General features: G+C 43.9%; 1 protein-coding gene across 3 annotated transcripts in view; it reads left to right on the top strand.

Annotated features, from left to right (window-relative positions):
- The window catches only part of Ccdc60 (coiled-coil domain containing 60), a 165,021-nt gene that overhangs the window by 44,724 nt on the left and 108,541 nt on the right, over positions 1-11,756 (top strand). The gene's annotated exons all lie outside the window — the stretch shown is intronic.

Genomic DNA, 11,756 nt, shown 5'->3' with positions numbered 1-11,756 from the left:
GAACCGTGTCAAAAAAAAAAAAAAAAAAAGTGTGATGGGCAAAGAAGACATTTTCTTGCATTTGCCTGATCACTGAGATTGAAGAATCTATATATTTACTGTCTATCTCCACTTTCTCCTCTGAAAATTAGATATTTGGATCATTGCTTATTTTCTATCAGGTGGTTTAACGTGTTCTTCCTGCTTTGTAAAAGTCCTATATTTGTATCCTGGAAACACATGTAATCAAAAAACTTTTAAAGGTTCTTAAGGATAAAGAACACTTGAATTATCCATCTTTGTTTTTGCTTAGAATCTGAAGTGCTTCTGTAACGGTTCAGGAAGAAAATGAAAATCCATTTCATGAAGAAGGTTACAGTGGCATGCTTTCCAAACTGTTTGCTTCAGAACACAAGTTCTCTGCCAGATCTTAAAATGCAACTGGAGAGCAACACATAATATGTTCCTGTATCAAACATCTCACGAGGCACAAGTAGCATAGAGACAAGCTCTGTTTGATTAGGACTATGTCCCACCTGCATGATCTCAGACTGACTGCTTTTCCTCTCTGGGCCTCATTTCATTCATTGCAAAACAGTCCCCTCCAGATCGTTACGGGACATAGCAGTTAGATCAGCGCCCTGCCTGTAGCCTCTCCGCTCTCACCATTGTCATTCACGCCCATGGCTTCCCATAGTAGCACTGTGGCACGATACCTGTAGTATGGGGCGGTCCAGAAGAAGGGACGCCCTTAGGAAGAGCCCTTCCCATGATAGGCAAAAATTGGTGGACAGATAACTGGGTAGCTCTGCCTTCAGATGCAATGCCTCTAAGAAATGTTCTATACCAGGAGCTGAAAAGAGACAGCCCACCAACCAAATCTGGCTCATTACTAGCATTTACAAAATTATACTGAAGCACACCCACACCCACATGTTTATATATTGTCTATATTTCCTTTCGCTCTATAAGAACAGAGATGATGCCCTGCAAAACCTCTTTCTAGACAAGCTTGCTGAGCCCTCCATTCTGTATACTATCCCCCAATGGCCTCAGTAAGGTTGAACCGGAGTTGCCCGTTTGGTTTCCTATTTGGTCACTAACACAACCTCTTCTGCAGTCTCACTCCCCTCCTGGTGTTTCCTGGGGTCACCCACCCCCAACCCACTCTGTGTAACCATAAAACTGTAATGTCTGAAGCCGGCTTGGAAAAGGAGTAGGTACAATGGGAAAGACTGGATGGGTACTGCAGGCTATGCAAGGGCTGAATTCCCAGCCCAAGGCAGCTCTAGGGCGAACCTTCCCTCATATTCCTTTGCTTTCACAAATCAACACCAACTCCCTCTCTCCCTCTCATACATATATGCACATGCACACATACGAATACACACACACAGAACAAGGCTGCCATTCATCAGACTGGTAGTTTCGCTCACATTATCATTACCAACTGCAGACTTGCAAACTAAACATGCAAATGGAAGACGAAGATGCCTTTCTCTGCTCTACACCTAGGGAAGCACCCTAACTCCAGCCTGTGAAGTGCCCATATAAAAGAGACAGACTTTCTCCGTGGGGAAACATGTCTGCTTATCTCTAACTTGGCACGTTTTCATATGTAAAATAAATAGGTCACTGAACACCCCTCCTTGAAGGGGGGTTGATTCTTCACATCTCGCTGTCCCATGCAAGGCTACAATAATGCCACTCTCAAAATTTAAGGGACAAGGTGACAGTCTCTTAGATACAAGGTCACATCTTCCCACCTACAGGCAATTGCATAAGTTGTTCCTACTGCCTAGAACACTCACTTCACAAATGCGCTTTTGTAATCATGTGGGTCTCAGTTTAGATATCTCTTGTCGCATGCACGCCCTCTCTAACCCACTCTCCAGATGCTCCCTAACCCCACGCAGGCCAGGTCTTTCCATAGCGCCACCTTGGCAGTGTTTGTCACATTTGTTCACTGTGATACTCACCATGTCACCACGTTAACTAAACAAACACTTGTCTAATGTCTCTCCTACCTGACAACACATTTCATTAGGTCAGGAAATCATCCCTCCTGTTGATGGTGACAGCGCCAGTTTCTGCCACTCAGCAGATGCTCCGCATATATATTTTTAAGTGAATGAATGGACGGAGGAGTGCACGAATGAACGGAACCCTCAGAAAACTGAAACTCTCAGATTTCAGTTTAGGAAATCCAGGGTGAAGAACGTGATGGCCTCCAGGAGCTCTTGCTTCTCGTATTCTAACACGCATGTGACCATCCATTGATCTTATTAAATGTGGGGCTCCAAGTTCTGCAGCTCTGCACGTCCAGCAGGTGCCTGGGTGATGCACTCCTAGCTTCTGAAGCAGACTTGAAAGTACAAGGACACAGATGATCTTAACCAAGAACAGTGGCAGGTGGTAAAACGCTTGTTCTTTCTGCCTTTGTTGACCTTAATTTTTGAGAAAGATTCTAAAAGCAGCAATATTTGCAGGTAGGGCAGCCATGTCACGTGACTTCTCCTGGATTCTAATCTCAGGCCAGCAAGGCAGGCCTTAGTATATAGCACATGGTGGGATCCGGTGTGATGCTGTTTATCCAGGGGTAGCAGGTCTCAGTCACTGACTTCACCAAGGCACCCAGTTCCTTTGGATTTGACTTAGCATAAGGACATTAGGATGCTGAGCTGACTCAAATTCAAGACACATCAGAAAATGAACTGTCACCCAGTGACTTTGTAGGTGCCCTCAGCTCCTCTAGGCCCCAGTGAGATCAGCAGCTCTGTTGTCACTATCTGTGCAGCTGTGATCTTCTCCAAGTGTGCATACAAATGTGTGTATATCACACACATACTCAAATGTATATGTCTACATGCATATGTGCATGTGTGTATATGTGACATGTTTGTATTTTTTCTTAAATGCCTTCTACACCTGAGTGCTTTCAGAATCTGTAGAAGTTATTCTGAGCTGTAAACACTAATGCCCTCAACAGTAACCATCAAACTGTTGGGGTTCCAGGCAATGGTTCAATGCCTTGGATGTAGACATAATGTTAGAGCTTGGGCTCTACCCTCAGACTGATTTGGATTAGGACATCACTTCCCACACTTCACAGCTGTGTGATCTGGGACAAGTTGCTTAGCCATCCTGAACCATAGTTTCTGCCTCTGTACCTTGACAGCAATAATAATCCCTGCCCGAAAGGGCTGTTGTGAATGCCAAACAGAAGACGTAAAGGGCCCTGAAAATCCTCAGAGATCTGTGATTCAAGACCAGCAAAATCCAGGACCTCTCAGTTAAAAGTGATAAAAATCCTTTCATAGAACAAAAAAGGGACTTTATCCTAGAGACTGGGATGTGTTGCAGTGTTCAGTAGTAGAAGAGGCAATGGGACCTTCCAAAGCAGTCACCCTAGGAACCAGGACATCATTGATCTCTCCCTCCTCTTCATCTCTTCCACATCTACCCTACGAAGACCAGCAAATGTGGAAAGAGGAGGCTTCTCGCAGAGACCCTGCTTCCCTGAGAACTTCCTTCTGCTGGACGGTCCCCAGGTTTGAGCTGAATGACAGCTCCACTCTCTTTACCTGTCTCTGCCTTAGTGAACAGATAGTGTGACAGTTAAGCTTGATCATGTCAGTGTGGTTGGCCTGGGAAATGCCCAGGATAGGGGTGAAGCACACTTCTGGATGTGTCTTTCCTTCCTGACGCTGCTCCCCTGCTCAGCTTCCCTGCTGCGGTGGACTAAGCAGCTTTGCTCTACTGTGTCTTTCTACCGTGCTTTCTCCCGCGGAGCCAGCTAACCATGGACTGAACCCCCCTTAACACATGAACCAAACTGAATCTCTCCTTTAAGTTGTGTGTCACATATTGTGTCCAGCAATGGGAAAGCGGACGAATACAGGCACTTAACCCACACTGAGCCTATCTGACTCCTCCTTGAGAATTGGAGCTGAGGATGATTCATGTTGGCTGGTGGTCTCACCTGTAAAATACTCTCGGTAGGGATTTAGGTGTAGCACAGTGGTAGAGCACATATTTAGCATATGTAAGGGCCTGGGTTTAATCCCTAGCACAAGAAATAAAAGTGACTGTGATAATCACAGTAAATTTACCTCATAGGGTCGTGGTGGAGATTAAATGAGAAATTCCAATGGCAAGTCCTTCCCAACACAAGGTACATAATAAGCACTCGGTAAAATGTGACTGTCATTACCACTGTTATCTCTAACATCAAACACCTTAGCACAAAAATTCACACACAGTGATGCTCAGTAAACTCACGGGAAGAATGATTCCCTCAATCAGGGAATCGCCCGTGCTATTTGATGTTCAGTTACAATAATACAGGGACCACATGTTTCTGTAAAATATGTCACTGCAAGACAGTGGATTTTGCCTCCTAAGCAAAGCCAAATCAAATATACCAACCCTGGATTTCACGTTTGTGAAGTGCAGTTGCTCTCTGAAAGTTTTTGAGGGTTGCCAGGTGCTCATAATACATTTTACAGGTCATTAAATCTCTAGTTAGACAAACTCAATCACGTTTACTCGTTAAAATGAGATTTGGGACATTTCAAAGATTAGAGTCATAGTGCAGGAAATATGGTTTAAGCTTCCCTTTCAGAGGGGTGGCGGGGGCTTGTATGGCACAATAACATCAAAGTAGCCCACGGTGTATTTATTTCTCATCTGATTCTTCCTGCTGTCATTCTCTCTGCTTCCACTGTTCCTGAATAGTATGTATTTTGCTTGCATCTCCACCTATACCTTGGATTCAAAAAACAAACATTCTGGAGATTTATACCTGCATTAAACCAGGAGCATGTTTATATTTTTTAAATGTGGCTTCAATAAATGACTTTTGAAATGTACACGGAATAAATGCAGACAAACATGAGTAATCAGATCGCTCTCAGGGAGCAAGTCACAGGGAAAGTTTTACAAGTAGAATTCTCTTCCAGCAGCTTAGAAAACAGCCTTCAAAGTGCTGTCCTGTGTCTATACCTGGACAGATTTCAAACGGACAGAAATATCACCAGTCTTTAGCTTCCTGCTTCTATGTGACATTTTCAGCCAAGGAGTACAGCAAGGAAATTCAGATTCACTTAAGGAACTTCCCTCAGAGGTGAGGACGTGGTGACAGAAGGTCATATGGCCTTTTCTGGCCCAACGGGGCTATACTAAAACCTTCAGAGCTTAATGAGCACCTTCAGGAAGCAGAGCTCACACATACATACCTTCTCTGGTCTTGAAAAACTGTTTAAAAGCCTCAGCATCTTCAGCATAAGCATTTTCAAGTCCCAAGATCCTAGAACAATGACAGGCTTTGAACAGAAAATGTTTGTTGAGCTAATAATTTCCCTGCTGGATAAAAAAATGACAGATACCATTTGCCAATAGCTCACAACATACCAGGTAGTCCATGTACACCAATCTACTTGTCACAACCCACACCACAAAACAGGTATTACTATGAGCATTTTTGCCACGTAGAAAAGAAAACATTTAAGCTCGGAGAAGGTAAAGGACTTGCCCAAAGTCACTCCACCACAACGTAGAAGACTGAAGATTTGAAACCACATCTGTCTGGCACTAAAATCCATGTTCTTGCTTTTTAGCTTCCCTTCCTGTCCTCTTTAGCTTCTTAAAAACATTTCCTCCAGTTCTTTATGGCTGACATGAGTGAAATGGGAGTGATTTTATGGTGGAGGGAATCTATATGCTTAGCCTCCAGGTACCACGTAGCAGTCCACACAGGAACCATACTTTGCAGTGACTACAAAGTCTGAAGAGATCTCTAGCTTTGCTGAGGCAACCCTGAAAACCAGAGTTGCACTTTCTAGTTGCTTCCAGAATGGACATGTTTTCGGATGCACAGAAAATTGTAATTCTTGTGGGTGACCAAGGCATGGCACAGACAGACGCATGGGCCACTGATCTCCCTAGGACTGATAGGGAAAATGGAGTATCCTGATCCTTTGCGTTCTTGTCATCCTCATACACAGGCTGCCACCTCCCAGCTGTTGCATATCTTGTGGTTTAGGTCTAAAATGACACCAAAAGCCTCATCTGTTTGGAAGGCAATTAGATCATGAGGCACTATCGCTGACTTTATGCCAGGAGGTGGGACTGAGCTGGTGGTGGGTCACTTGGAGTGCATCCTGGAAAGGTGTCTCTCCTTCCCAGGCTCTTTCCTTCCCATTGTTTCCCGGCCATGGTATAAACAGCTTTGCCCCATCAGACCCTTCCACTAGGCCCTTCTTGTCTTGAGCCAGTCAACTATGGATGGAAAATGCGAGCCAAATAAACCTTCCCTCCTCTAGCTTATGAGTGTTGAGTATTGTGCCTCAGTGACAAAGGTAATAACTAAGACATCATCTTACTATCATTTTCTTCCATCTCCATTATGCTTTCCACAAAGTCGTTAGTCCTCCCACAAAAATTTACCGATTCCGCACAAAAACCAGGCCAGATCTGCTATCAGGAGCTCAGACCTAAATAAGGAGAGTTTATTGGTACATTTTAGGTATATGGTACAGTTACATTCATCACTGGGATCTTGTACCCCTACATGACAGGTCTTGGTGCTCATTTTCCCCCTTGTCCCTGCCCTCCCTTCACACCCCCCATTCACAAACACTTTATTTCCATTTTTTTCTTTTCCCTTATTACCTTTCCCCTACCCTTCCCACTTTCCCTATGAAGAGTTTTGAATGAGGGCATGGTAGTAGTTTGCTTTATAGAAAGATAGTGTACACGTTTTATATGGATGCTATAACCAATGATCACAAACTTGGTGGTTTAAAACAACAGCATTTATTGTCTCATAGTCCAGGAGGTGAGAAGTCCTAAACCAAGATAGTAGCACGGTTGTTTCCTTCAGGAGGTGCTAAGAGAGAATCTGTTCCATGCCTCTCTCCTAGCTTCTGGTGGCTCCTAGAAATTCTTAGTGTTCCTTGGCTTGGAGACATGCCCATCCCTTTTCTACTCTCCTCTCTGTGCCCCCTCTTTTTGTTAGGACACTAGTCATTGGATTTGGGTGCTACCATCATCAACTATGACATGATCTCATTGCATCTGCAAAAACTCTAATTCCAAATGAGGTCCCACTCTGAGATCTCAGGTGGATATGAATTTTAGAGGGATTCTATTTAACCCTCTACCACTTGTGAAGAGGTATTAATGTCAGTGGGAACCCCTGAGGCCAACCAGGAAGCCAGCCCCATGGTCAGAGAATGAGTCATAGGTACATCTGGGTTGAGGGTCACAGCACTATAGCAAGGACTTTGAGGTGGGCTTTTCTCAAGGATATAACACAAGGAGCCCATTGAAAGGGGCCTTAGAGATGCAATTGTTCACTCTTCCTCTATTTACTAATTAATGTGATCGTGGGTGCTATTAAGTGGTTGGAACCAGCATATCACAACCAGACAGGCTGTCTTCAGGATTCTTTTTATGGTCTTGAGATTACTAGAAAGAGCCAAATGTAGCAAAGCAAAGTTCAAACAGGGCTTTCAAGAACTGAGGAACTTATTGGCGGAGGTCATAATTGCCTTAATAGCCAACATTTATTAACCACACACTAAATGCCAGTTACTACACGAGGTACCTTGAATTCATTATCTCTAATTCTCACTGCATCTCTAAAAAGAAAGACACTGTTACAAATGTCTCCATTTTGCAGATGAGGAAATTGACGGTGCTCAGTAAGGTTATAAATTGTTATAAAGGATCACATCGTGGTGAATTTGAACTGCAATCCTGGGCCGTGTGATGCCCAAGGAAGTTTCTCCAACTAATAAATGATTCTATTAAGAAAAAAAATATGGATACAAATATTTGTTCAATTCAGGTGGCTGTAATTAATCTTGCTCCCAAAGATGGAGTCTCCATGTTCCTAGCTTGGGATAAAGAACCAGTTCTGGAAGCCTGCATGACAAATAGAGGTCAGACCCCTGTTAGTGAGGTGCTCAAAAAGAGATACACCCAGGACCCAAGAGGCACAGTCTTGTAGAATAGGGGACCTGGGATCCAACCTAATTAATCCCCTTCTTCCTGCCAACACTTCCCTTGCCCTCCCATCTGCTCAACAGATGTCTTTCTCTCTCCAGGGATTAAGAGACCTTTTCAGTTCCAGCTCATTCAGAATAAAGTCCCTTCCACAAAGTGGCCAACTTCTTTTTTTCGCCTTTGAGCCTGACATGTGGAGCCAGCTGTTGAATCAGGAAACTCTGCCAACAGAGCCTGTCATACCCAGACCTCATCTGGTTTCTGCTCAAGGTTTTCTTTTCTTTTCTTTTTTCTTTAACACTTGTAGGATTTTTCCCCTTTAATTATAATTATACTTCAAAGGGAACCTGGAATTTGCAGAGGCAAAGATCAAAGCCTCAGGAGAGGCTATCTTCTCCCTACCAGCCCCTCAGTGGGACTCTGAAGACACAGGAAGAAGGGCAGTGCAAGGGCAATGCCAAAGCCCGAGTAGCCTCAGCCCTCCCTCATCCTACCTGCGCTCGCTCATCTGCCATGAGTGGCTGCTACTGGACGTGCTGCTAGGCCAACCGGTCCCTTCGTTGTGGTCAGAAGAGGACATTACCTTGGGTCAGCAATCTGAGGATGGACCGGCACGGTCCCACCCTAAAATATACCTTGACGCACTAAAAAGCCTTTGCCATGCCTGAAATGACACTGTTTGCATCGCCTTTGTGTTCAGCACTGCCCACGCGGTGCACTCCATTAGCAAGATTAAAAATGCTACTAGGGTGAAGGATGCCTCATGTCACTGCCACCTTAGGATGAGTTAGTCTCCAAGTTGCTCTCACATGTCAGAGGAGCATAAGGATATTTGGCGTCTAGGTAAGGTAATGAGAGGAGAAGAGTTAATATTTAGACATCACTAGAAAATGAAAGAAAACCCAGGTGTGTATAATATGCTAAAGGCTCTCCAATTTGCCACTCTGCCTTTGTAGTTTTCTCACCCAATGCCTGATGTGACTATCTAATTTGGCCCATGTATTTGGAGCCAGACCAACCTACCTGATCTCCAGTCACCAACAGGTTAAGGATTCGACCCATTCGTCCATCCACCTGGTCACCCACCCTTTCCTCTGTGTGCCCATCCATCCTCCCCTTCATCAAGGATTTACACAGCGCCTGCTGCATATTAAGACAAATGCTCAGGTTGAGGAGCCATTGGAGGACACAGAAGAGTCTCAGCCCTGAACAAGGGCAGGGCTTGTGAAACTCTAGAGGAAGGGAGCCCCACAAAAAGCATCTCCTTCCACATCCCCAGCACTTTGCCATGGAGACCACCGCACTGGTACCAAGATGTCCAGTTCTGATGGTTTGATAAAGGGTTGGTGGACGATAAAAGTCCAGTCTTCTTTTATTTGACTCGGATAGATTTATATACTTTGGAAGGTTGGATTTCTTTTTGTAAAATCAGTAAAGCAATTCAAGATCCTCAGTAATGGGGATCATTTAAATATTCACCCATCACATTTCTCTGTTTATAGAGCATCAAAGTGCACAGCACATTATAAAACTTCTAATTAATCCTCGTAATGCACTGGTATCATGAGCAAAGGGTGGATAATAATCCTATTTAACCAATGAGACCAAGGAACCAACAGCTACTGTATTTCAGCCAACTAGCCTGAGGTCATGTGCCAAATCACCTGTGTTTTATACCTTCATTAACAGCACAATTTATTAATTATAACAATTACATTAACAACTAGCACTTATCGAGAGCTGTCATAAGCCGGCTCTGTCCTGAGAACTTTACACACATTAACATGGTGAATGTCCACCAAGACCGTGTGAATTAGGCTCTGTGATTATCTCCATGGACGATCCGGAGATCCTCCGCCAGGGAGCTCCCTGCATCTGCTACCCTCGTTCCATCTGGGTTCCACCCTCTTGCATGGTGCCATTCCAATCCAGATAGGACTCAAATCCCCCTCACTTTACTGTCCCACATTCCCACAGATACACAACCCAAAGTGTGCTGTACTAATTTCCTAGACATTTCCCGGTCAAGTCGACAGTCCAGATTGAGCATCGTGACAAGGTTAGGCAAACGGGGCACCCTTGAATCTCAGCTTCACAGAAGACCCAGTCCCCAAACCACAATAGATCTAGACGTGCACCCAGAAGGGCCCCTTTCAGTCAAAAACCCTCCCTGCCACTTCCCCAAAGACATCTGAGACTGTTTTAATGAAATCTTGGCAGTTCCACCCAAATGCTTATGTTCTGCAAATAAGAAAGTTCCCTCACCTGCCTTTATGGCATCTGGCTCACCTCCCTCTAGTTTGCATGGTAAACCTGCTCCAACTAGATTTTCCCAGGAAGGCATAAAAATGAACATTTGATACCATCAAAGGCACCCTGCTCTGACCCCTTCCAAGGGCTCTCCCTGGTTCAGGCTTTCACATCTGAAAATAAGAGAGTTGCTGCAGGCTGCAGTCTTGTCCTGTCCCTGCTCACCATCAGCACCCCTTCCCAGGAGCTCTGTTTGCTAACTATTAGAAGGTGTTTTTGCTTTTTCAAAAAAGCCTGAACCCCAATTAATTTCTCAGCAACTTGATACTCATTGGTGGAGACTGTGGTTTCTCATCTAGTGTTGTTATTGATTTGGTCAGAAGTAATTAAGGAGATAATTCTTACTCAATTACATTTCCCTGAATTTCCTGAGATTTCTAACTCTGCTCTCTGGCTGTATTTTCTTTTCCAAATTAATTTTGTCTTGACTCTGAAATGAGGATGGATATTACAGGGGCTTGTTGTGCTTGCTGATTTTCACAGGAACAAAGTGGGGCTCTGTATTTTAATTGCAACTGGGGTTCTCAAACGCCTTTCATTTTTAGAAAATTAATGTAAAACACACAGGCTTTTTTTTTAAAAAATACAAAGCAAATAGCATGGAAAATCTTCTACTAAGAAACAGGAATCCCTCTTCCTTGCCCTCTTCTTCTTGATGCCAATTCTAACCCACTTTTTGTGATTTCCTTCGATGACCCATGTTCCTAAATTATTCAAGTTTTACCAGCATTCTCAGTTTATTCATTTGAGACTTTAATAGATTTTTTTTTGCTATGAAAGATGAAAATCTAGCCCCTTGGCATTGCTACATCACCTCCTGCCCACTCAAAAGTAGTGCTACCTCAGTTCTAGTAGCTGCTAGAAAAGCAGTGCTAGTTAGTTCTGTAGCTGTTAAAAATGTGTTACATTGGGCTTGGGATTTAGCTCAGTGGTTCAGCCGCCTGCCTTGTAAGCGCAAGGTCCTGAGTTCGATCCCCAGTACAAAAAAAAAAAAAAACAGTTCCACTTGTACTTCTTGCCCCACTCACCACAAAAAGCATCTCTGACTCCTTTGTAGAAGAGCTGAGCCCCTCCTCGCTCTTCTTGTACATTTTACTACCACTATTACATTGTTGGGATCGATAGCATTCACGTTCCCCTTCCTTCATTCAGTTTCCCAGGTTTTTGTCTCTAAATGAAGTCAATTTAGTTTTGTTTGCATCCATCCATCCACTCACTCAAAGCGTATCTGCCAAGAAACCACTCTTGGTTTGGCATTGTGCCCTGGACCAAAGACGCACGGTGACAAGGTCAAACTCTCTGTGCTCACTGCAAGGCTAGAGCCCAGAAAGGGAGAGAGGGAAAACACGATTTGCAGATGATGAGAACAGCCACTTAAGGTGGTGGTTTGGAATGCTGTGTGTTTAAAATATGAATACAAAGCAGAATAAAGCCGAATATAGCAAAAAAAAAAAAAA

This window comes from Fukomys damarensis, unplaced genomic scaffold (assembly GCF_012274545.1).
Source record: "Fukomys damarensis isolate Sample0158 unplaced genomic scaffold, DMR_v1.0_HiC HiC_scaffold_12, whole genome shotgun sequence".
Classification (NCBI taxonomy): Eukaryota; Metazoa; Chordata; class Mammalia; order Rodentia; family Bathyergidae; genus Fukomys; species Fukomys damarensis.
This window is presented reverse-complemented; position numbering and strand designations above follow the sequence as displayed.